Raw genomic sequence first — 27,854 nt, 5'->3', positions numbered from 1 at the left:
CAATTAAGAAAGAAATAAGCAATGCTCCTTTTCTCAAAGGATTTGATCCAAAAGCAGAAATCTTTGTGACCACCGATGCAAGCAACAAAGGTATTGGTGCAGTGTTAGCACAGAAGGATTCATCAAAACAAGAATGGGTTGTAGCATTTGCCTCAAGGTCACTCACCCCTGCTGAGGAGAAATACTCAGTAATCGAGCGCGAAATGTTAGCCTGTTCATGGGCGCTCAATTACTTCAGAGCATATATATGGGGTTACAACATTCATCTTCGCACTGACCACAAACCCCTAATCAAAATACTGTCTGCCTCCGGTTTGCAGAATGCTTCCCCACGACTTAGCAAAATGTCAATCAAATTACTGGACTATTGCTACTCTGCTGAATATTGGCCAGGAGTCAAGAATAAAATCGCTGATTTCCTCAGTAGACTACCACTCCCACACAGTAATGAGAGCACCGATACTACAGTGGATGACGAAAAAGTAGCTCTACTCTTCAATACAGAGTTGGACGGGATATCTGCGGGAGAATGGGAACAACACATGGCTTGCGATTCAACCCTCCAGGATGTCTGCAAATGCGTGAACACTAGGTGGCCTGAGAAACGCCATCTTAGTGACGATGTGAAAACGTACTGGGAAATAAGAAATGAACTCAGTTTGGAAAAGGGAGTGTTATACAGAATTGGCAAAGCAATAGCCCCCATCACACTCAGAGACAGAATACTTAAACTCTGCCACATTGGTCATCTGGGCATCTCCAAAACTAAGCAAAGAGTCAGAACCAGTTACTGGTGGCCAGGCATTGACAAGCAAATCGAAACACTCATAAGGAATTGTGTGGAGTGCAGTGATTCAGACAAAACCCTCAAGACATCTAAAGTCACTCTCTCTCCACTTCAACCCCCCCTGATGGCCTGGGAGAAAATTGGTGTTGACATCGCGGGGCCCATCGAAGGACATGACGGAGAGATCAAGTATATTCTAGTGGCTATAGATCATTTCTCTAAGTGGCCAGAAATAAGGATTGTTACGGAAATAGATAGCTCCACAATTATATCGTTCTTGGACAAACTGTTCATTAGCGAAGGACTACCTAAATTTGTGCTCACTGACAATGGTCCACAATTTTGTTCTGAAGCGTTCAAAGCATTTCTAAAGAGGAACTGCATCACTCATCATACCACTTCACTGTACCATCCTGAAGGTAATGGCCTCACCGAACGTTTCAACCGTGTCCTGAAAGGACACATACAGCTGTCAAGAAACGCAAATCTAAACTGGGAGGAAGAAGTGTTCAAACTAATTTGGGCTTTCAGAATATCTCCCTGTGCCAGCACCCATGAGGCACCCTTTGTGCTCATGAGAAGCAGACAGCCCCTGAGTATTGACCTTGGATGGATGCCTAATTCAAAACAAGTTGCATGGTCACCTGATGTAATCAGGAATAACATAATTAAAGGCCAAAAATATTACAAAGAATGGTACGATTCCAAACATGGTGCAAAAGAACATTCATTAAAAGTTGGTGACTTTGTTAAAGTTCGTTTGGAGAAAAAAGTGAGGAAAGGAGAAAGCAGATTCACTGCTCCATTGCAAATAAATGAACTGTTCAACAACGCGGCCAGACTCAGCGATGGGAAGGTCTGGCACATGAGTAGATTGGCCAGATACCATCAGGGAGCCAATGTTTCCAACCAACTGCAACATGCTACACATTGCAAAGACTTGTGGATTGATGTTGATAGATCTGGTGTAGGACAGGGTTCCATGCTCAGAAATGTTAGTTCACATGGTCTCCCACCTGCCACTGACTCAGCTGACCGTCAATCATCAGACCAGTCTGAGGGCGTCAATCCTCACACTCCGATCTCCAATCGGAGTTGTTATGGTGACTACCACTCTGACTCTGAAGCCATGTCTGGCGGTCACAGCTTCAGCGGTAGGTTTGGTAGAACCTGTAATGAGTCTCACTCTGACACAGAAAGTGTTCCCGATGCCCTTGTTGCCAAGGGAAGATTTGGGCGAACTATCCACAAAACTTAACGTTATGAAGACTTTGTGTGTGACTAAAGCTGATTTGTTAATTTAGCTCTACAGTTTCTCTTTGCCACAACCTGTAGCTCATCTGTTAAAACTCGCAAGAGAGGAAGATGTGTTGTAACCTAGTTTTTATTCCCCCTTAGCCTTGGGCAAGTAGTATCTACCAGCTCTCCTGCGTGAGAGCACCCACTGTTTCCCACCATCCCGATTGGTTCCCCAACATTCCACACTACCCCGTCCCCTCTCCAACTGCCCAACTGTCAGTTGATTGATCCGGCAAACTGACCTACGCACCGTTTGAGGTGTGGGGCTGTAGTAATAAACCCATGACTTCTACTACTTGACTGCGAGTATACTTTTAACACAAATACTAGGCAGATTTGCCTTTTCTTGCTGCATAAGTGCAGTGTCCCTTATTATAGGGTATTTGCAGCTGATACTCGTTCGTGCAATGCTGTCAAAAAGACAAACATTATTACATTCGTTTTTCTGTAAATTAAAAATTATGTTTTAAATATCTGTAGGACCACCATAGGTATTTATGTAGAAGCAAAGCATACCTGTCCTTGTCATTGGTTTAATTTGAACAAATATGAGCCAATTCCTTTGTTTATTTTTTCTGAGAGGCTTTAAATAGCGCCGAACAATACATTTTGAGCAATGATGTATAGACAAAGGCAACACCAGGGCTTTAAATGGGCCGGGACCCTTCGGGTCTGAGACCCGGTAGTAATTTAAAACAGACATTAAAACATTTTGGGCCCTGTATTCATGTTCTTAACTTTTGATGCAAAAACACTGATCTTTTTCTGAACAATGAGTGTAAAAAACGTTGAGGTAATTCATGTCGTTCCTGCTAATGTTTCCCATGGTGTACTTAATCTTGCACTCCCTATGAGTGTTTGCTTTATCTAGCAGGTTGTTACTTTTTTTTGCAGCATATTACTCGTCTAGTGCATCATTTTAATTGAGTCGTATCCAGGTGTTTATAACAAGGCACAATTGAGTTGTGAATGAAGGTAGTGCGAGTTTCTCCCAGTGCCTGTCAGTGGGGCAAAAGTGTCCGAATACATGGCCATCCAGTTCTTGGCCTTTCTCTGTAAAGCACACAGAGCAATGGTCACGTATGCCAGTTGTTTTTCTATGAAAATGTGTGGGTAGAGTGGCAATCTGCGCAAATCTTAGTGTATATGTTTAAGCAATTACCTTAATTATATACACACCGAACCTTTCAGGGACCCCCCCACCCCCACCTTTTTCATCCCATTTAAAGCCCTGGACAACAGAAAAACAAGCAGCAAAAAGTCTCACCACCATAAAGAGAGTTCTACAACCTGGGTCAGAACCTAGCGGACATCAGAGCACAGTGTATTAATACTTAGATCATAAAGCACAGTGTAAAGCAAAACTGGCCTTTTCTCAGAAAGCGCTCTGGGCGAAACCAGATTTGAGGCCCGCTCCCACTGGCCCTCTTTAATTGTCTAATTGTCCCGGGGGTGGGCCTAGCTCGCTGATGCTTAAGGCCAGCACTGCACTCCTGGCAATATTAGCATTGACTGACTGCGAGATTACCTCCATTCCAAAATCCGAGGCCTATGGTATCAAAATCGTAAAGCTGGGAGGACAATGACTCTAGATTACCATGACACCGGTTATTGAGAAAGCAGACATGTATGTCGATTGCGTGCCCAGTCTCGGAAATTTGTATGAGACCATGCGAGTGGCTGAAATGTGTCATACAAAGGCTGGTAAAATACTAATCGAAAACACATAATTCGTGCACTTGTATACATAGATTCTGAAATAACATTTTGTTTAATAATTAGAAAGGGGTAATGAAAATCTGAAATAGTATAACCCTAGCATGTACCATCGACATCTAAAAGGGATTAGAGGTTCACGTATAACAACAAGCATTTACAATGCAATGGTTTCGCCTTTGGAAAAGTTCGAGCTATTGGCATTGCTCATGAATTTTTTTTTTTTTTACTTATAAATAAATGGCATTGTTATTTACATTGCCAACGGCTGACACTACAGGTGCACAAAATTATTTACAACAAGGGGTGGTGATGGACAGAGTCTCTGAATTAAGCAGAGTACTCTCACCCAGTCAAGAGATCAGGGCTAGATCCAACACCGTTTTGTAGCTCATTGCACCATCCCAGTTTCAGAACCTGGCTGTATGCAAATTAGTCTGTCCCTGGCCCAGTACATCATGGGAACAGGGCAGACCAGACTACAAAAGCCAATTCTTACACTGGGAAGGAAACAAGCTTCCGGGGACCGGTTTCTGCCATTTCAGGCGTCTTCGGCCCGGCTTGCTTGAATCCTGATGGTGCAATGAGCAAGGGACTCACATCTGAGTATACCCTTCCACGCTTAGGGTGGACAAAATTATTTACAACAAGGGGTGGTGATGGACAGAGTCTCTGAATTAAGCAGAGTACTCTCACCCAGTCAAGAGATCAGGGCTAGATCCAACACCGTTTTTTAGCTCATTGCACCATCCCAGTTTCAGAACCTGGCTGTATGCAAATTAGTCTGTCCCTGGCCCAGTACATCATGGGAACAGGGCAGACCAGACTACAAAAGCCAATTCTGACACTGGGAAGGAAACAAGCTTCCGGGGACCGGTTTCTGCCATTTCAGGCGTCTTCGGCCCGGCTTGCTTGAATCCTGATGGTGCAATGAGCAAGGGACTCACATCTGAGTATACCCTTCCACGCTTAGGGTGGACAAAATTATTTACAACAAGGGGTGGTGATGGACAGAGTCTCTGAATTAAGCAGAGTACTCTCACCCAGTCAAGAGATCAGGGCTAGATCCAACACCGTTTTTTAGCTCATTGCACCATCCCAGTTTCAGAACCTGGCTGTATGCAAATTAGTCTGTCCCTGGCCCAGTACATCATGGGAACAGGGCAGACCAGACTACAAAAGCCAATTCTTACACTGGGAAGGAAACAAGCTTCCGGGGACCGGTTTCTGCCATTTCAGGCGTCTTCGGCCCGGCTTGCTTGAATCCTGATGGTGCAATGAGCAAGGGACTCACATCTGAGTATACCCTTCCACGCTTAGGGTTGACAAAATTATTTACAACAAGGGGTGGTGATGGACAGAGTCTCTGAATTAAGCAGAGTACTCTCACCCAGTCAAGAGATCAGGGCTAGATCCAACACCGTTTTTTAGCTCATTGCACCATCCCAGTTTCAGAACCTGGCTGTATGCAAATTAGTCTGTCCCTGGCCCAGTACATCATGGGAACAGGGCAGACCAGACTACAAAAGCCAATTCTTACACTGGGAAGGAAACAAGCTTCCGGGGACCGGTTTCTGCCATTTCAGGCGTCTTCGGCCCGGCTTGCTTGAATCCTGATGGTGCAATGAGCAAGGGACTCACATCTGAGTATACCCTTCCACGCTTAGGGTGGACAAAATTATTTACAACAAGGGGTGGACTACAGGTGCAGGCACACCCGTCCAATGGCAGAAGTACTGAGGCTGCCATGAATCTAGAGTTCTGTACTGCCATTTACCAACCTGTGTTGGTAAATGAGCCAGATGGAGACCAGTTTCGAGGTTTCTCTGCCTGGTCTGAACAGCTTTCAAAATCTTTAAAAGAACCTTACATGAATGGTGATTTTAGTGACCAACAGGTTGGCTTGTGGGATTTTCAAATGTCTTTTGGAGGTTTTATATCCGATTTTGAAACTCTAGAACTTCTAAATGAGGCGTTTACATCAACTCCAATAACATCCATTATTACACTGCCTCTTGCCACGTCCATTATCCATCATAAGAAAATTACATCTCACAACAACCTTTACCCAATACAAGAAAATGCACAGTGCAGCTCAGCACTGTATCTGCCTAACACATGCTGCATCTAACTTAATCGCTCACCACCAGGCGGACATGCGCAGTACTTCTGTGTTCTTGCAGCATAAGCGAGACTATGCATCCTGTATCTCACCTCAATCTCTACTCAAAGTAACTATGTGGAAACTGCACCCTATCACAATTTCTTCTCAGCAATGGGACATCACACCAGTTTCACTAGCGTCTCGACTTGGTACAAGAAAACACACTCTCTACTTAACAGTACCTACAATTTGACGCTCTGTGTCCTCACTATTCCTACCTAATAAGTCTACTAGCCCTATGCACTCGAATCAAATGAGCGCTCTATCTTGCCACAATTTTTTCACAACACAAACCAATACAGAGTGCTTTATGCGACCTCTGCTCAATACCAGCATATGCGCATTTTATTTCACAGCAATATATACCCATTGTAAATCCATGTATACCATGTCTAGCACCGACTTTTTTAAACTTTTGACCGCACAATAGTCCTTATACTTTGCAAGCACCCTAGCACAACATCAACTACAAGCTCATGCCGACTTAATTTCATAGGATTCTCTTGGCTACACAAGCATGTATATTCTGGATCACAGTGCTGCCTCGACAGTGCAAACACAAGTTAGCACAACATTCACTACCCAGTACGAGCTTCACAGTAGTGCAAGCTCTAACCAGTGCACATTGGATCTCACATCAACCTTTACTTAAGTGCACACAGTGGCTTGCTGAACCTCCAATAAAAGGTCATGCACACTTGATTTCTTAGTTTCTGCAAACCACTGCTAGCATACTCAGGGTGCATCTCACAACAGCTTCAAGCCAGAACCAGCACATACCCGGGCGACTACAGTATTCGCTTCTCGACACGACCTCATTCATACTACATCTTACAGTAGCCTCACGCCTGTATAAGCGTGCTCATACCAGATCTCACAACAAGCAATCTAAACACAACCACACATTTATTATGACATCTTCTACACAGTGCACGCCAACTGGGCGGTAGTTACTAATCAAATAAAAGAGCATGCCTACTATACTTGTAACACGCTGCCTGATGAGCCCTGTCTCAGGACCACCCAGTGTCTTGGCTTCCAGTCGTATATAAGCCCCTGACTGTCTTATCGCTAGCATTGAGTGAAGCGGAATTCCCGGGTGGCTGTGAAGGGCCACAGAAGCAGAAACAGGGGCACACTTCAGTCTGAGTAGACACTGGGTGGGGATGAGTTCCAGATGTGGTCAGCTGCTGGCAGGATGTGCACATTCCAGGAAGTGCCTTGTATTTACTCATGACCCTTACTGTCCTCTGAAAACGGTAAATGGATACACTGAACTTTTTAAGGAGTTCAGATAACAGAATCAGTGTGGTGGTATCACAAGATTGTTTTTAAGTTCGCCCTACGGCCGTCTGACATAACCTTTTTTGTGCTAACTTCACAGGAGTGTGGCTGCAGCAGTTTGCATCCCTCACCGATGGATGCTGCGGCTACATTATTTAGTAAGAGTTGATAAATCCCTGTATTGACAACTGCAGACTGTGCCATTCTATAAATCTCCGTTTTACCAACTGCAGGCTGTCCTATTCAATAAATCACTTTATTAACAACTACACACTCTCCCATTTAAAGCATTCTTTTAATATCTACAAACCGTCCCATTCAATAAATCCCAGTTAATAAATCATTGCATTACCCTCTCCATGCTGTTACATTTACCTGATGTCGAAGCTACGACCGAATGGCCTGTGCGTGCTCTACGGTGCTGCAAAAATGCTGTTTTTAGCGCTTTTTCTAGTTCGAAGGCTTGTATTATTTTGCCTCATTGTAGTCTTTCTCTTCTTTCTGTGATATTTATAAACAAGCGTGGCACACGCAGTTCTTTCTCACAGCCAGACCTCAGCCTTACCTCACAGCCTTTTGACCCTCTGGAGAAACTCCCCTCACAGAAAGAAAAACTAAATATCTCCTGACACCGCAAACAGGAGGAGAGATTGAGCGGCTGGGAACAGGGCCAACGGAAGCTTTGCACAATGCACTGTGAGACACACCTTGGGAGACACACCTTGCAGCACACAGTAGTGTGTGGAGGCTCACGCGGAAGAATGTGCAATCCTGCACCCCCTCTCACTGCGCCTCGAAACTTTGGAAAACTCTTCCCTCGAGAGTAAGAAAATAACTTGACTGCTCCCCATCAGGAAAGGGCTGAAAACCTGACTTTTTAACTAACAGGTCGCTTTATCGTTTCAATTTCTTTTAATTGTTTTAGCCTTTCTGCTATAGTCTAGTTAGCGCCTATACGCCTCCTGACAGGAATGCACTTTATAAATACACATTTAATTTCACTGTGGTGAAAACATCAGCAAAAGTAACCTTTCACCAGATACACTGAAGCAGACACGGTTTGTCAGGTTGAAACCCCGAGCGAGAGAGGACAGAGCTTGCAACAGCGTGTCTTGGGAGTAGCAGCGCGTGAGAGGCATGTATTCCTGACAGGCCCCGCCCACAATCTGAGAAACTTCTCCCCATCATGCTGCGAGGAATAGGAAGTAAACACCAAAGCAATTACCGCTATTGATTGAAGCAGTAATTCCGCTCCGAAGACGAGGCAGCTGCGGCAGGAATGAAGGAGCAGCCCGCGGCGTCTAACAGCGAATGATCACAAAAACGCTGTTTACGACGTGAAGCGGTGGAACAGGCAAAGGAGGTGGGACAGGAGGAATGGACACGGTACGGGGAAGAGGGAAGGGAAACGAGGCAGGAACCGGGAGCGGGGTAATCGGGCAGAACAGGAACAGAGTTTGAGCTGGAACAGGCTAAGGGATAAGCTGGCAGACAATGTTGAGCAGACGCTTAGGCTCGAACCCAAACAAGCACTCACCTGGGGAACAACGGAGGCCCAGCACGGAGCGGGCATTTCGGCAACCCCGCCCACGGGCGCGGTAATGTGCGCTCGAAAAACATGAAGCAGGGGGGGGGGACGGACAGCGGGAGGGGGGTCGGGAAGGCTTTCTCCGTTGGCGGTCGGCCGCGGAATGGCCAAAAAAACCTGGTCAACACAAAAAAAATAAACCCCGCCCACGGACGCATGACTACACAGAGGGCACGCCCAGGGAAAAAAATCTCGGGAACGCCCCCGAATCTGGTCCGTGAATGACGGACAGATCTCTGTTCCAATGGCTAGCCTCCATTTATGGAGCTAGCCAATGGAACAGAGGGCGGATTCAAGTGTCCCTTACTGGAAGACTACAGATTTCTCCTGGAGGCGGAGCTAAAGCTCCGTGCTCCAGCGAAACCTAAAAAATGACATGTTTCCAAAGAGAGCTGAGATATGTTTTTTTCCGTTTTATATAACGTGAATTTAGCCCAAGGCCACGAGAGCGCTTTAAATGAGTACCACATTGCATTACACGCGGGCGGATTATTATTTTTCCTTTTTACGCATTGAGGAGATTAACTGATTTGCCCCAAATCACAGGTTGTTGAACCGACGCCGCGACTCCAACCTGGTTCCCCAGGTGCAAAGTTGTAATTTCTGTTCGTTAGGCAACATCACATCCATGTCGATGTAAAAGCAATAGTGGAGGGAAATTCAAGTAAGCCATCAAGTTTAACTAAGATTTGTAGCACGTGCCAATGCGCCGGTAGTCTCCAGCCATGATGGGTAAGAAGATTGAAGAACAAGCATCAACCGATGGAGTTTGAGAGCCCAGATTAAGCACAGTCCAATCAGGTATGATCATGATAGGATGTGAGGTCTTGAGGAGTTAGAGGCAGGTGGAGCAAAACATTTCTTTAACGTTTTAGGCATATATTCTTGACTTTCTTCGACCTTTTTATAAGGACACTGGTAGGGCAAGTTTAAGGATTATTTTAGGAAGCACAAGTAAAATGCACAAGTGCCACACACTAACTAAAGGAAAAGACCTACCAGCATTTGTGTAGTGAAGAAGAAAAGATGCTCATACACTTTTCTACAAAAGGCAGGCAGAGTTGTCCGACAGTGAGAAATCGTCATCAAAATTCCACTTCACATAACTCACTACATTTCACACCAAATAATTCCACTCCACACAATTGCACTCCATGCCACACAATTCCATAGCAGAATTCCACGCTTTGCCATATAATTACACTCCATCGCATGTAATTCCGTACCACATAAACCCACTCCTCTGCACATAAATCCACTCCACTTAATTGCACTATATGCCACACAATTTCACTCTGCAACATACTACCCCATCCACATAATTCCACTCCACAACATATTCCAGTGAACAGATTACCAATCCACTCCATGCTACATAATTCCACTCCACATTTCCAAACCATTCAATGGTGCATTATCCCACTCCACGCAACATAATTCCACTCCATGCCACACAATTCCATGCCACACAATTTCACACCACATAATTCCACTCCACATAATTCCTCTACACTCAATACCACATAATTCTACTCCACATAATTCCACTCAACCAAAAACAATTCCACACCACAAAATTCTATTCCATGCCACACCACAACTCCACATAATTGCACTCCACTGTACACCACTGCACTTAACGCTACTAGACTTTACGCCACTGCACTCAATACCATTGGAGGCTACACCACTCTACTCTATGCAATAGTATTCTATGCCACAGCACTCTATCTCATTAAACTATACGCAACTCTACACCACTGTATGCAGTACATTTTATTCCACTATTCTCTATGCCAATGCACTCTACACAACTATAATCCATTCTGCCTCAATGTACTCTGCCACTGCACTCTACCCAAGTCTACTCTGCACCACGGCAATCTACGCCACTGCACTCAACATCACTGACTTCTGCACCCCCACTCTATGCCACTACAGTCGATACCACTCTACGACCTGCACTCTATGCCACTACACTCTGCACTGCTCTACTTCAGTCTAGTCTATGCCACTGCACTCTACTCTGGACCATTCCAGTCTACCTCACTCCACTCAACTCTGTACGACTCTACTGTACTCTTCAGATTTTAATTCTTAACTGACACCACCACTCACACCTTAATAAATAATAAAACAAGAATGGGCATTTAATAGCAGTTTATAATAATTTTTTTATATACTGTACAACCACAGTGCTGTATAACACACCTAATATAGATTAAACCTTCGCTTTCGCAGAGGCAAGACCTATTGGCTGTGCCAATGCTTATATTATTTAGCACCCTGCCTTATGGGATTCCAAGGCATTCCTTATAGCTAATTTATAAATATTAAAAATGTAAGGTTTGGGCTGTGAAAAAGGGTTTATTTTGCGATGTCGAGTTGGCACTTTTGCCTAAAAGCTGCCAGACTAAGCTACAGTGGAAGCCCTAGAGCCATGTTTCACTTTGTCAATGCAGTGGTGGCAAAGTTAAGTGTTGCAGTCCACTAGTGACATTTAACCTACTAGCCCTGCGTAAACGTTGTATGATGTACTAGGGAATTATTATAAGTAAGTTAAATATGCCATTCGTGTATTAGTTAATTGTACATACATTTTGAAGTGTCAGAGCATATACACTGGGGCCTGGTCAGCAGGGCACAGTTCACACCTGAGTTGAAAACCAGCAGCATTCAGCAACAAGCATTTGCAATGCAATAGGTCTCGCATTTGCGCAAGTTTGAGCTATTGACATTGCAAATAACGCCATTTATTTTCGTTTTTAAAACATAAATAAAAGGCATTGTCATTTACAATGCAAATGGCTTAAACTCGCATAAATGCGAGACCTATTGCATGGCAAATGCTTGTTTATACATGCATGCACTGCACTCAACACGTAATAGATATCGAAGAGTTAATAAACAGAACAGTGCATGGAAATGTCTGAAAGAAATGGGTGTTTCTTGGCATGCCCACGCTCATCAGCATGACTCTAGAAGCAGTCGTGTCCCTCCCTGGGAACTACAAGAGCATCTGGTGGCGCTACACTGCCTCTGCCATTCGAACAGGGCAGGATTCAGTCTCTATAAAACTAGTGAAGGAACAGGAAGATGGCAGCAGGGGCAAAGATCGGAGCATCACGGAAGTAAAAAAATAAATAAAAAAAACAATATATCAAATTTCTCTCAAGATCGGAGACTGAAAGACATCGAATACTGCGGAAGTGACAGAAATACACAACCTTTCCTTAGTGAGAAAAAATATAATATGCCCACTGAGTCACAATTCCATCTGCCCCCCTTCGCCCCACTCACCCATCAGGTTCATGTAAAAGGGCTGCAGCTGCTGGACAGCCTCATTGCATAAGTGAAAGCACAGAGGGTGACGTTAAAAAACACAAGAATATACATGCAGGTAATGACGTGGTCAAAGCAGTGGCGTAACAGCGGCCATTGTGCACAGAAGGAAAATGCCTCAACATTCCCTGGATTGGCAGTTAAAAGACAGGTATAAGCGGGATCCAGTGAGCCCCCTGGGTCCCGGTGAAACTGCACCTCCTGCACCATTGATAGCTAAACCCATGAGCCGAAGTGCCCTCTGTCTGAGCCTATTCTCACTTACACCAGAGGCTGTTCTACTTTTATCGCCTCGTCGGTGATGGTAGGAGCAATATAAATGCACTTACAATACAATACCATATTAAGAGGCTGCTATGAATTTCAGAGCAGGCCAAGGACGCAAACAACAATTGCATTAATACCGAAGAATTCAGCATATTTCTTGCAAAGTGAGCAGCGAGGTCTTTTATATATTCTCGCTCTTAACCGAAAATGTTCTGTAAAACCTCCGCTGAGTTTATCACAATTTCGAGTAATTTTTGTTATTACTAGTTTGATTTCTCTTGATTCTGTAAGTCTCTCAGCCGTAAGATTCTACAGCAGCTCTTCTGGCGGAGAGGCATTCCGAGGCGCGCGCTGCTTTCTGGCAGAGATGGATGTTAGATGATGATAATAAGTTACGTGATATATTTTTCCACATAGCACCATCCTACGTGGCCTCTTGGCACGTGATATCAGCAGACACGTCTGCGCTTCTCTGATTTGGCTCGCAGGGCATTACCCCTGGTGCAAGGAATAGTCGACAGCCCCTGGCTCATACGTGTGATTTGGCCCTGGAGAGTGAGCGGTTTCCCTAGGGTGGGGTTCTGTAAGGGGGGGGGGAGTTGTGCTCTGAATCCAACCCATATCAATAGGGTGACATGGGGGGCCGCTGTAAGGTCGTTTGCAAAGGTAGTTCGGAGCAGCAGCCCTTCTGCTTAACCCACGTCGAATCAAGTGGTGTGGTGTCTCTTACCTGAAGCCTGCCTGTTTATCAGCGCCACGCGCCTCTCTGCAGACTCCCCCTGCATTCCACGAGGCGCGCGACGCGATCCGATCCTTTCCTGCCATGCTGTCGGCGGACGCGCCCAACGTTATCCCTATGGGGAAACGCTGCGCGCGGCCAGGTCTTGTCTCCACGCTGGTTTTTGGGCTGAGACGCCGACTATAGTTCTCGCTTCAAGAACGCGCTTAGCGCGCGTTCGTCGTAGCGAGACCTAAAAAGTGGCGGTGATCCTTTAACAAAAAGTGAATTTCCTCACAGCTAGGTGCTGCAAAAAAGCCAACATGACTTCTTGACAGGAGCTAGGACTATGATGTTTCTATTGACAGGAGATACACACCAATTTAGAAAAATAACAGGTATTTTAATATATATTTTGATACCAAGATCTTCATAAATAGGTAAGTACTTTTTCGGAACAGACTTTCTACAGTTTTAGCATAGTTAACCACCAGTGCGTTTTTACACATAATGCTTTCCTATAGTAGAGAGAGAACATTCACTGCATACATATACTTGTAATACTTTTTTGTGGGATCCCTTTCGGTCGTGAGGTGGTAAAGGGACAAGAACCAAAGTTCCACCAGCAGATCGGTCTTATATGCCCTGGTGATTCTTGGTGCAGATGTGCTGGACGAGTCGGTAGCCATGCTTGCTATGTGGTAGCAAGGAGGAGGGCCACTTTGAAAAAGGGTGCAAAGGGGAACTTGGGGACTAGTCAGGGAGCTTCGAAAGGGGGGCTATGGTCGTGAGGGTCCTGGGAGCACTTGGGAGCAGTCAGTTGCCTTAGGCCTGGACTGGGCAGCTCAAGTGCAGAGTGTTTGTGTCTGGCTGGCTCTCGTGCGTCAAGGTGCTCACTGTTGCCGATCAGGACCTGAAAGGGGGACAAAATCAGGACAGCTGGGCAGCTCTTGTGCTGGCCTCTGTGGTGCTGAAGTCCCTCGTCGGCTGGTCATCGATGATGTAATTTGAGTCCGGACTGGACTTTCAAAAAGCGTTGGTCATGGCAAGGGGTCCGAAACCCTAGGTATTGGTGCAGGAAGGCTTGTGGAGGTCTAAGACGTCTTCAGACTTGGCAGGAAGACGGATCTGACCTCCTTAAGTGTGCAAACCTTCTCCTGGGCATCTACTGCTCATAGATCCGGTGGACAGCAGCGTCTTTAAACTGGACTTCTCGGTCGGTGGCTGCAGGGCAGTAGCTCCTCTACTTGAAGGGAGATGCAGGTCTTTGCAATTGTCAAGTTTCTATGCGGCAGGCAGGGCTTGGCGCCAAAAGTCCACAGCAATCTTCAGTTCTTGCAGGGAAAAACTCTTCAGTGTCCTCTTCTTTGTAGTCAGTGGAATCAGAGGTTCTGGATTCAGGGGGCCCGCCTAAATACTAAATTTAGGGGAATAAGCTGAGTGAAGAGTAGTAGCCAAAGGGCTACCTACCCTTGGGGTCACTACGCCCCCTATATGACCAAATCCTGTGGGAAGTGGGCAAAACACTGTTCCAGTTTCCTAAATTCTGCCATCACCAAGATCGAAAAAAGTTCCTCTAGGGGTGGATCTGACCTGGGTGTGCGCCACACCTACTCGCATACTAATTTCCCACCTGTCCTGGTGTCGAATGGGCCTCACGGCAGGGGGTGGCATGTCCCAGGTCTGGGGGTACCGGGGTCGCATATCAAAGGCGGCAGAGGCCTTTGAAGCCTCAGGCCTTGGTATGCTGCTTCTAGCAGTCCTGTTTGGAGGAGGTTTAAAAATCTCTTGCCAGAGCACGCATTTTCCCTGACCTCTGAGAGCGGGGCTCTCACCTCCTAGGGGGTCATAAGCACGTCTGTGGTGGCAGGCTGGACTGTAGCAGTCAGCCAGCACACCACTCGACTTGTAGGTTTCAGGGGGTACTTCTAAGGTAGACCTGCGGGTGCATATATTAATAGATCCATCACTCGAATCACTGTGGGTTTATTAATACACAATGGGACTGACAGTTCTTCTCCCTGAGGGGGTTGGAACCAAGCTTTTGGCTGTTCAGAAGTTGGTTTCTAAGACTTCTTACCTTTTCTCTTAGAGGATTGGAACATTATTCCACGCCCCAACTCCTCTTTTTCACCCTGGGCTTTGCTTTGTGCTCTGGTTTTCACACACACCCATTCAGGTAGGCCCATTATGGCTGCATGGGACTTCAGCTATATCTCAGTCCAAGCTGAGGACTTTAAATAATTTTCTAGCAGACAGGCTACAGGATTTGCAGAGGATACGACCACCGTCTTTTGGACACTAACCCCTCTCATTCTAAGGACGCCATTGCCATGGGATGGACCTAAGTTTGGTATCAGCATTAATGACTGGATAGGTTTCTCCAAGTACTGGTCTGGGGATATCAGTTTTTTAGTCACCATGGTGATTGTTGGACTTGGCCCTCTTGGCAGTGTCATCCCTGAACTTTTTGCCTTCCTCCAATATTCTCTCTGACCTGTTTTTGTTGGTTTAATGACTCTGGGCACTTTACCACTGCTGACCAGTGCTAAACTGCATATGCTCTCCCTACTGTAAATTGCTATATGTGATTGGTTTCCATGGTGGGCTCATTGGATTTACTGTCAGTCCCCAGTAAAGTGCACCAGGAGTGCCAGGGCTTGTAAATACCTATACTGCTAGTGGGCCTGCAGCGCTGGTTGCGCCACCCACAGAAGCAGCCTTTTAAAATGTGTCTAGGGTCTGCCATTGCAGAACCTGCGTGCAGTCTGGTACTGTCATGCTGGCTGGGCAAGTGCACCCACTTGCCAGCCTCTAAACCTTCCCTTTGCTTCATATTAGTCACCCCTATGGTAGACTCAAGGGCCAGGTGCATTGGAAGTGTAAGGTAGGACAAGCCCTGATGTGTGTGGCATGTCCTAATAGTGAAATACAGCCAATTTCGTTTTCACTATTGTAAGGCTACCTGTTCTCTTAGGCCAAGATGGGCTGCTGGAATTATTACACCCTATAATCCCAGCAGGCTCAGGGAACATGGTAGAAGGTCAAGTTTAGTATGCCTGAACTCAGAATAATAAAATACTTCTTTTAGTAAAGTTTATTTTAATATCCTGTGTTTGCAAATGCTACTTTTAGAAAGCTAGCATTTGCTTGCCTAACCATTTCAGCCCGCCTCTGATAGGATGTGTATCTGCTGTCTGGGTTGTGTGAGTGACAGGGCTGGGGAATGACAGGTGGTGAATGCAAGGATTACACCTAGATGGGTGGTGGGAGTTGAGGTTCTTTGATTTCCGACTTCAGCCCGTATGCGGCCGCCATTTTGTGTCCCGCCGCCATTTTGTGTTGCCCTCACTCACGCAGCACGGCGAACGGAGTGTTTTTGCCTTTTCCAGCTGCTACGTGTCTTTTATGTTAAAAAGTAACCCCCTGTCCTTATTTACGAAACCGATGTCAGGGTCTGGCCGAGTCCACTAATCCATGTCTGGGCTGATTGATCCCTGTCTCGACTGACTGTTGGCTCTCCCTATTCTCTCTTTACTTTATCTTATCCGACTGACCTTCGCTATTCTCTCCTTGTATCCTCTTGTTACACAACTATCCTTTGAGGCACACAAATACGTCCTGCCACCTGCAAATTGGATTACAGGCACTAGCACTGATTAACCTGTGGGGAGGGGTGACACACAGGGTCTGAAAGAAGGGCGTATTTGGGACACTTGATTTATTTATTTATTTTGAAAGTTTTATAGAGCGCAAACAAGATCCTTGCGGATATCAGAGCGCTTTACACACAAGTGGGATAAAAACAGATAAAAAGCTAAACAAGATATAAAACAAAGTTGAGCAAAAACAAATTGATCAAATGTAAACAAGGTGGGGTGGCAACAGTGTAAAGGAGGGCAACTGTACAGTATTAAAGGAATGAAAGCTAAACAAAATATATCAAGCAAATATGAGCAAACAAATTAGGCAAATGTAAAACAGGTGAGGTAGCAATGTTGTAAAGGTGGGCTAACGTTAAAAAAATATATCCAGCATAGATGCGCAAAACAAATTAAGCAGAAGAAACATGGTGAAGGTTGCAGCGGATTATGGGAGGACAACTCTGCAAAATTTTCTGGAGGAGACATAATGAGAACGAAGGTATATTAGACTAAATTCATGTGAATTTAGCTAAGAGTAGGGATTTTACTTCTTTCTTGAAGGAAGCCGTGGATGGCATAAGTCTGATTTCCGGAGGAAGGGAATTCCATATCCTGGGGGCCATCCCAGAGAAGGAGCGTTTATATGTCTTCATCGTGTGGAATCTTTGGGGTTTCAGAAGAAGGTTCTTTGCGCTTCTTGTATCTCTTGTGCCACCCGAGATTGTCAGTTTCTGAGCGAGATAACTGGGCGAGTTGTGGTATATGGCCTTGTGAGTCATGCATGCTATTTTCAGGTGTATTCTAGCTTCGTATGGTAGCCAGTTTAGGGATCTGAGGTCGGGAGAGATGTGTGACCGTTTTTTTGAGCCTGTGATAAGTCTGGCTGCAGCATTGATAGAGGCTTTTAGTGGGGCGGTAGTCGAAAGGGGGAGGCCACAGAGGGCAAGACTTCCATAATCCACTTGAGGGATTACTAGGGCTTGGACTGCAGTTCTGAAGTCATTAGCGGGTAGGAAAGGTTTCAGCTTTCTTAATGTGTTGATTTGGAAATTAGCACTTTTCGTAGCATTGCTGATGTGGTGATGCATATTGAGATTGCAGTCGAGGGTAATGCCTAATGATTTTGCTGAGTCCACGATAGTAGGTTGGACGTTAAGTGCAGTGAGATGATTAAGCCAGGACTGAGTGATGGGGACTTTGGAAGGAGGAGCAATTAAGAGGAATTCTGTTTTTAGGGCGTTAAGTTTGAGATGATTCTCTGCTAGCCAAGTCTGTGTGTTTCTGAGCGTTGTGTTGAGAAGTTTGATGTCTTCAAGGGTGTGAATTTTAAGGTAGATCTGGGTATCGTCCGCGTACATGTGAAATTGTACATTAGATGCTTGAAGCAGTGCGGTGAGTGGTTCCAAGACTAGATTGAACAAGGTAGGGGAAAGGGAGGATCCTTGAGGGACACCTAGAGTTACAGGAACTGGGTTAGACATATTGTTGTTAATCTTGAATTTCTGAGTCCGGTTATGTAGAAAAGAGGTGAACCATTTGAGTACTGTCCCTGAAATACCCATTCTGAGATTTAGCAAGTCGAGTAAGTTCTCATGTTTGACAGTATCGAATGCTGATGAGAGGTCGAGAAGTATGAGGAGGCAGGTGCCGTTCCGATCAAGAATTTGCAGTGCATCATCAATTATATGTGTCATAGCTGATTCAGTGCTGTGACCTGCTCGGAAGCCTGATTGGTGTGAGTTGAGGAGTTGAAAGTGCTCGATGTGTTTTGTCAGTTGGAGATGTACACATTTTTCTAGGAGTTTGGCCGAAGTAGGAATATTGGTGATAGGACGATAGTTAGCCAATTCGGAGGGGTTCGCTGAAGGTTTCTTCAGTATGGGCGAAACCTGTACTATTTTGAGGGGGTCCGGGATGCATCCTTGTTGCAGAGAGCTGTTTATGATTTTGGTCCAAAGAGGGAGAAGTAGTGGGATAAAGTCATGTACCGCGTTAGCGGGTAGAGGGTCAGATAGGTGATTGGAGGGCTTCAGAGTACTTAGAATCTTGCCGATAGAATCTTCAGTATAAGTTTCGAAGGATTCCCAAGAAGCATTGTTTTTTAGAGCAAGGGGCATATTGCTATGGGGGTTAGAATAAAGTCTTAGATCAGAGAGGAGATCTTTCCTGATCGTGTCTGTCTTTAGATTAAAGAAAGAAGAGAATTCTTCACAGGACGGTAGTGTACTTGAGGTGTTTTGAGGTCTTTGAGGTCCTTCTCTGGATTGAGTTTTGATTAACTCAAATAACTTCTTAGGTCGGTTTCTGGCCTGGTCAAGTTGGCGACTGAAGAAGGAAGCTTTCGTGCGTTTGATTTTTCTAAAGTAAGCGTTTCTTTTTTTCTTTAGTGTTTTGAGGTGCAGAGCTGAGGGGAATGATCGCCAGTTGCGTTCCGCAAGTCTCATGGCTCGCCTGTCTTCGTTAAGCAGTCCGTCATACCATGGTTTTGAATTTTTAGATGTAGCTCTCTTTAACTGAAGGGAGGCAAATTCATTGATAATAGAGGACATCGAGTTGAGGTAGTGGTCGGTGAGAACCAGTACGTCGGTAGCGTCAGTAGGGGGTAGGAGAAGATTGTAGCTGGAGGAGGGTAGAGAGTTAGGATTGAGTTTCCTCAAATCCCTCTTCCAGACTTTAGATCTAGTCGATTGAGTCGGATTAGATTTCACTTTTTCGTTGATGTAGAACGTGATAATGTGGTGATCAGACCAGTCACAGGGTAAGTTTGAATCAAGTTGGATGGAATTGCTTTTGGAGATGATAAGATCCAGGATGGAGCCCTTGTCATGTGTAGGACTGTTGCAGAATTGGGAGAGGTCAAGGTCGCTGAGGACGTTTTTGAGACTGTTGACAACAGCGTCATTGAGATCATTCCAATGTAGGTTGAGGTCACCAATGAATATTTGTGTGTGTTGTCTACCGGAATTCGTTGTGACCAGATCCATGAGGTGTTCTGCAAAGGTGAGGTTGTCTCCTGGTGGATGGTAAATAATGTGTAGGGAGCATACAGGATTACCTTCACTATTGATGTCAAGGCAAAAGTACTCGCAGGAGGAGAAAATAGGGGAAATAGTTCTCATAACTGAGAGTTTGCTCCGGAAAATACATGCGATTCCACCTCCAATCTTGCCAATCCTATCCAATCTGATGATGTGATAGTTAGGGGGAATTAGAATGTCAAAGAGTGGTGAGGAAGATTTTGTTAACCAGGTTTCGGTGAGTACAATCAAGTCTAGGTCGTGTGCGATAATGAGGTCGGCAATGTTTGATGCGTGTCTAGGGGCCGACCTACAGTTCAAAAGTGAGCATTTAAGCCGGGGAGTGATAAGGGAGGAGGAGGGGTCAGGGGCGAGAGTGACTTTTTTAAGATTACTAGTTACTATGCCTCTATCATTATGCGTAGAAGACCTGTGGGGGTTGGGGGGGGATAGTGGGGATGGGAAGGTGTTTGGGGGCTATGTGGGCCGAGAGTGTAAGATCATAGGAATGAAGAAGGGAGCGTATGTCCAACGCAGAAAGAGGGTTGGGGATACGTCGAGGCCGAGTGGGAGAATTACGGGAGGGAATGGAGGTCCAGAAAGGGGGGTTATGAATGTATGAGAGTGGGGGTTGGGTGCTGGGCATGTTGTGTGAAAGGGATCCGGGGGGTGTGTGGTGCCTGGGTTGTTTCGAGATGATCTCTTTGAGGGTGTGAAGTTCATCTTTAACTTGAAAGAGGGTGTACATAATCTTGTCCAAGATGTTGTTAGGGACGGTAGTAGACGTAGATTGGGGAGCGGAAGGTGGAGGTTTGGTTTGGAGAGGTATAGGGTCGGTAGAAGGCAGGGGGGGCAAGGCGGTGGAGGGGGGAGGAGAGTAAAGTTTTGGGCACTTCGCTGAGAAGGGGGCTGTGGGGGTGGGCGTGGATACAGGTGGGAGGAGAGGTGTTGTAGGTGTGTGTAGGAGTGTAGTGGGTTCTCGGGTAGTAGATGGAGTGCATGCACGGGAGGATGAAGAATGTGACGTAATAGGGGGTGAAGTGGTATTTAAAAGGGTGGAGGGTGACACGGGTCCATCCTCATGCCATAGGTTAAGGATGCAATCAGAATAGTTACATCAGGGGATAGCACCATCGAGGACGCTGCAACAAGTGAGGGTAAAGAGCAGCTAAAGAAGGGGGGAGGGGAAGTGGAGCGTGGTAGAAGGCTTACTTGAAGTCTTTTGAGGTGTCTGCCTGGTGTCCACTCCAGGCACTGAACCGTGTGAACCGCCGCCGATGTCGAAGAGCTCGCTCACTGCAGTCACATAAGCAGGAGAGCGCTCCGTCGGTTCCGAGGCTGCAGCGAGTCAGCTGTAATTGCCCATGTAAAACTGCATCGTTGTTAGTGCTGGGTAATTGAAATACACAGAACAGCCTCCTCTCCAAGCAGGCGAGTCACATAACCTTGATAGCTTGTTTTCCAACTTTTCCTCCTATTGGCTAGCCTTGTATGTATTGGGAGTATACGTTGTAAATATGTGTGCTATAAAAGATTGTGCGCCACGAATTAAAGTGGCAGTCTCCTGAGAACCTACTTTTCACTTCTGGGACAACTGTGCTTAGCTGCAGCTAATAAACCCTGTTTTCTACGCCTAACAGAGTGTCTCGTGTCTCTGTCCGACAAGGCAGGTGAACTCGGAGATTTAAGGCGTGCCCTGCGCCGCCAGGCCCATAAGGCCTGGTTCTTTAACTGGCGCCCAACGTGGGGCGGCTTCAGCGGTAGCGGTTCAGCCCGAGGGTCGTGAGGAGCCTCGCAAGAAAATTCCGGAGGATTCGCGAACCACGTCAAGCGACCCCTGCATGTCGAAGTGGACCAAAGGTCTTTTGCAGTGCAGCTACTCCTTTCCGACGGCTGCTGACGACTGCTGCCCTGACTGCTGCCCTGCCATGGCCCCCTTTTGGTGTCGACTGGTATTGCGAGACGTTAGACGGACGTGTTGGCGTGAGAGAACACTTAGTTAAGCATTCGTGAGTAGCGCCCACTTCTTTGTTTTATTTTTGGGTTTGTTATTCGACCATTGCAATAGCCGAAGCCAAGGGGTGAGTACGTTTGTGCTGAGTATTTGCTCTAATCCCTTGAAGTTTGTAAGTAGATCAGTGAATTAAAGATGCCTGGTCTTAGCAAGTTCAGGAAGTTTTGTTGTCTTGATTGTAATAGGGATTCCCGGCTGGAGGACTCTTGCCCAATTCCTCCGGTTGGAACTCCCACTTATGAGCTCTATACGAAACATGGTGTTGGCCCCATTACCTTTAACGAGGCATGGATCCGATACACAAAGAAAGATGGTGTTCTGCAGGGACCACAAAATGGTAGCTTTGAGGCTGACATATTAGACAATCTAGAAGCAATTTTGTTCAAAAGAAAAGCCCGGCCGGCAATGTTTGACTCTTTCCGCCTCTGGCGTAAGGCAGCCAAACAGAGAGAAATTAAACAGGCAAAAAGAGATAAGAAAGAGAAAGGTATGCCGATTATACAGGCTGCCCAGCAGTTTAAAGATAATGAGATTGATCAGGCGATTAAAGTCTCAGAAAGACAGCATCGTATGGCAATAGATAGATGTTACACTGTGTTGCCTACTTCGCCACAGAGTAAGGATCTTGACGAAGATCCCTTAATGTCCCATTTGTTGAGATTGCCTCCGCCCTATGTACAAGGTGCTAATGCACCCCCATTGTTGCCACTTGTCCAGCCACCCGTCGTTCATCCAGTGATTCCGGTTCTTCCACAATTGCCCCTTCCAGTCTTGCCACCCCCGCCTCCTTTGCCACCGACTCCTGTCCCTCGGACTCCTGTACCTCAGTCTCCTTTATTCCCGGTTCCTCTTGTAACTGACAGTCTCTCTCCTGGTTTGCCTAATGCCTTGTCTCCCGTTCTACTGTCAGATTCTCCCACAGCTCGTAAACGATTGGTCGATACTGCTTCTGGCCTTTTCTCCCCCCTCTTTGGGTCTTTTAATCTGACTCCTGCTCTTTCTCGAAGGCAATCCCATAGTCAACTCCCAGGTCCCGACGAGCGAATTGTGTCGCTCACAAATGGATCATGAGTGGTCCACAATATAGTGTTCATGATATCATGAGCACCTTTCACCAGTGGGATGCGCCCAGACAGAGATATGTTTTTAATGTTACGTGTGACACTCTTGTCAAAGGATGGGAGGATATGGATTTGGGTTTAGCTCCCCAGGGTCTGTTAGACGTACAGGCTAAATTTGATAATGGACTTATTTTGGGTTCTGAGGTTGAGGACGCCGTCAGGACACTTGTCACTTTCAGGTCTTTATTTTCTTCTCAGGCTTTTCTTGAACCTGATCCTGCAGTTAGACAAAAAGTGAAACATTATCCTATGAGAGAAGTTCCTCCAATATGGAGAAATGCGGTTCCACTGCAGGCAATATTCCGGCTGTCCCTGCTCATTTCCAGCGTATATGGGTACATGTCCCCTGGAAACTATCTGAAGTTTTGGCGCTTAAACAGTCTTTACCGGACCCTCGTAAAAATCCTGCTGGGTATTATAAAGAGCTGTCCCAGACTGTTGATGCGTGTGTCATGAATTTGGCCGATATTGATATGTTGATGTGAAATATAGTCCCACAAGCATTATGGGCTCGGATTCGTAGGGAAGACCACGACCAAGCTTTAGGTGGTAACTGGGCTTCTATAACTGCAGCGGATGCAGCACAAGTAGGAGGTGCTAAACCCCATGTTTTGATTACAGAATTGCCTGGTAGGATCATCACTTTAATGAAAACGATGATGCCTGTCTTACGTGTTAACTGGGATAAGTTAGCTGCGTGTAAACAGAAGAAAGATGAGAGTGTCTCCGATTTCTTTACCCGTTTCGAGGAGACGTTCATCGACCACAGTGGTCAAGATATGAGTACTGAGGGTGGACAGCGATTATTCGTGGATAAATTTGTATTTAATTTACTTCCAGAATTATCGAATAAATTGAAAGACTCCGAGAGTTCGTGGGCTGTTTCTTCATCTGCCCAGATATTAGCCACTGCTCAGTATTACGAGAATAGGGATAAGGAGGAAACGGATAAACTCGAGAAAAAGACTAAAGAATTAAAAACGAAGGTTCTTTTGCAACAGGCTTATCCTCCTCGTTCTGCTCAGCGTCAATTTCAACAGCCTCCCCAGTTTCAGAGGTTGTTACAGAAACCTGAACCCTTTGTTCCGCGACCTTTGCTAGGTCCTAATCAATGTGCCTATTGTAAAGAGGAAGGTCATTTTAAGAATAGTTGTCCGGTTTTATTGCAGCGTAATGGTGGATTGCCAGGGCCGCGAGGCCGTGGTGGTTTTCAGTCAGCACCCAAGGGTAGAGGGCGAGGTGCGTTGTCTCAGACACAGCGTTCCTTTCCCCCTCAGAATTCTATGAATTATTTTGACCAGCAGAATACTCAGTCTGCACAATATTACAATGACGACTATTGTATTGAAGGTGAGAATCAGGATTTTCACACTAGCTAGGACAGCCATGAACAAAGCAAGGGAGTCGTATCCGTTCCAGTGGATCAGAATGGGCCTTATGTTGAAGTTGTTGCATTGGGTGTTTCAGAGCCATTTCTTTTGGATACTGGTGCAATGAGAAGTTCTATCATTCACTCCAAACTCCCTGGGGCACCTTTGTCTGGCTTAACAAACGTTTCTGTAGGATTTTCTGGTGCCCCAGTCCGTAACCCGGTTTCTTGCCCTTTGCCTATCTCAATTGGTCCTTATGATTTGGAGGCCCCTCTCATTTTAACGACCGGTTGCGGCGAGAATTTGCTGGGTTTGGAGTTATTGAAACGTCTTCATGCAACATTGCACTGTTCCCCCTCTGGTGTACATCTTACTTTAGGTGAGAAATTGGTTTCTCCTATGTATTTATCTAAGGACCAACTCCCACCCGAATTGCATTCCCTTCCTGCTACGCTTTGGGCTACAGGTCCGAATGATATTGGTCTGCTCCAAATTTCACCTTATGTGGTTACTGTTAAGCCTAATGTTAAGTTACCATGCATTCCTCAGTATAAAATTTCCAGCGATGGCGAAAGAGCTTTGTTGGCTATCATCTATGATTTAGTTCAGAAGGGTGTGGTTGATGAAACAAGAGGAAATGTTTGCAATAGTCCTGTTCTACCTGTTCTTAAACGCACTGATTCTTCTCAGCCTCCTGTATATCGATTTGTGACCGATCTTCAGGAGGTTAACAAGATTGTTGTACCCCAGTTTCCTGTCGTCCTAGATATCACTGCCTTGCTCACAATGATACCTGCTTCGGCTGCCTGGTTTTCAGTTATCGATCTCAAGAACGCTTTCTTCAGCATTCCTATTGCTGAGGAGAGTAGAGATCTTTTTGGCTTCTCTCTCGGAGGCTGAAGTTTCTGATTCAAACGTGCACCCCAAGGTTATTGTGAGAGTCCCTCCATTTATAGTCAGGCTTTGAAATCTCAACTTGATGCTTTCACTTTGCCCCCAGGTGCCACTCTTATTCAGTATGTGGATGATTTGTTGGTTGCTGCTGATTCAGAGGATGTTTCTAGGACGCCAGGTCGAGAGCTCCGGTGAGACTGCCCAGCAAATGTGTGAAACCACGAAGTTCGTGCTCCCAAACTGATTCCCTCCTTTGAGCCTAATGCAAGTGACCCGGTGAAAACCCGGACCAGCCTCGGTCCCTGAGCAGCACAAGAAATTAGGAGACTAACCTCTGAGGCGCTCGTGGCTGCTCTCATCTTGTCCCATCTCGGGGCTGTGCAGTGCTGTGCGGTTTGGCCAGCGGCCTCTGGAGGTGAGAGGAAGGTGGGGGTGGGGTGTATGACGACGCCGGGTTTGGTGCAGACTGCTACACGCTCAGCTCGGCGAGGGCTGTGGAGTGCTGCTCGGGAGGCACACAGTGCTTGTCGGAGAGCAGCAAGCAGAGTCTCCTTCCTCTTCCAGGGCAGTGGGGTCGGCAGGGTCAGCAGGGGAGGCGTCAGAACTGACACTAACATCGACGGTGGGATCGGAGACCAGGAGAAGCGTTCATCGAACAGGGGACTCAGACTCAGACCACGGGTGAGTGAGGGTGTCGAGGTGGCATGCTCCTTGGAGGGTGTAGACATAAAAAAGGCTCCCAATATCGTTAGAACCAGGGAGGCCAAAAGGAGTAAGAGAATACAAACAATAAACCAGGTGCCTAGAGGAAAGGGAGAAAAAGAAAAAGGCTTAATTGCACAAAGGGCTAAGCAGATCAAGGGGCACCCAGGAGTGAACCAGCAGCAGCAACGAATGAAAAAATTTGAAACCACTGTGGGGGTAAGGAGTAACAATGGGGGTCAGGCATTGAAGGAGGGGACGAAAAACGCAGAAAACACAAAATCAGCCCAAGTACAAGTGCAAGTGCAAGTGCATGAACTAAGTGGGGAGGTGGAAACTGAGGTGGTCAGTACTGAGTTGTGTAGTCCTACAATAAGTGCCAAGCTAAGGGAGTGTAAAGGGGCAGCGGCACTAGTATCACTAGCGCCTGTGGAGGAAGCACACATTGGTGAAACAGGAGCAACCACGGTTCAAGAAGAAGAAGAAACGGATAAGGAAAAGGGGGTATCAAGTTATTGCCTAAGAAATAGACAATTCCTTAAGTACACCAATCAAGCAGTAACAAAACAAGTAATTGCCCCTCGTAGTACTAAAAGGAAGTCAAAGAAGCAAATTAAGTCAGACCCCAGTAACTTTCACACGAAGAGGAAAACACCCAAGGAAACAGGGAAGATTGGAAGCGCACCTGGCACGCCTGGCGCGCCTCTTCGCATCACTCCCTCTCTTAGATCCTTCTTTAGAGTCCAGGACCAAATCCAAGTACTTACCGGCAAGGGGGGTCAAGAGGTCAAAGTAGTTAAAGTAGTAGAAAGCATCACTCCTAATTCGCTATTTAAATCTAGCTCACCCAAATCTTGCATACCTGAACTTTGCATACCTATGGCTGGTTCGACAAATATGGCTCAAGTATCAGCTACGTTAGCCCTACAAGAATGTACACCCATCCCTTCTATAACGGAAGGGAGAGGTCTCATGCAAGAAAAGCAAGAAAAGCCGAAAGCCACTAAAAAACAAGGACAAATGCAGGCAGGCCCTATAACTGACCCTATAACTGACGGATCGGAGGGGCCGGAAGAGCTAGAAAGCGTACATCCTCAACCAGTAGTAAACCAACTGAGTAGCCATCAAATAGGGGACCAGTTAAGGGGAGGACAACCTCAAACTCAAGCCCAAGCCCAAGTCCAAGTCCGGGAGCTAACCTCAACAGAGTTGATGATGGAGAAAATGATGGAGGAAATGAGGGCAAAATTTGCCGTATCCGAGACAAATCAGAGTAAAATCCGAGAGGTATGTGAAGCATTAGACACTAAGATGAGTGCGTTAAACGACCGGGTCACCGTGGTTGAGTCAGTTCTGGAGGGTCTCTCAAAAAAAGTGGAGAGAAATGAGAAAGAGATAAGGGTCCTCAGAGAAAGTGATAGGAGCACTAGCGAAAAACTGGAATCTCTGGAAAACCAGGCCAGAAAAAATAATTTGAGAATTTTGAATGTTCCAGAAGGAAAAGAGGGGACTGACGTAAGGAAATTTATAATACAGCTACTCGAGGAGCAATTTCCATGGACAAAGGAGATAGGACTAGATGAAGATATTCAAAGAGTGCACCTAGATCCTTTCGGCAGAAACAAAGAAAGGAAGAACCCCAGGAAGATCCTGATAAATTTTAAAACCTACACTATCAAGGAGAGAATCCTAAGTGAGGCGCTGAAAAGTTGCTCACATAGCAAAGGTGATTGGACATTTAGGATCAGGTCCGATATTTCTAAAGCCACTCAAGATAGGCAATGGGAATTGGGGCCATATATGCAGGAGCTGAAAAGTTTAGGGGCAACTGTACAAATGAAGTTCCCCGCTGCACTCCGAATCATGTGGAAAAATAAAATGTACAATATAAGGGAGCCTGCCGAAGTAGCTCATTTTCTGGAGCAGA

The sequence above is a fragment of the Lissotriton helveticus genome, chromosome 1_1 (assembly GCF_964261635.1).
Source record: "Lissotriton helveticus chromosome 1_1, aLisHel1.1, whole genome shotgun sequence".
Classification (NCBI taxonomy): Eukaryota; Metazoa; Chordata; class Amphibia; order Caudata; family Salamandridae; genus Lissotriton; species Lissotriton helveticus.
Note: the sequence above shows the minus strand (reverse complement) of the source record.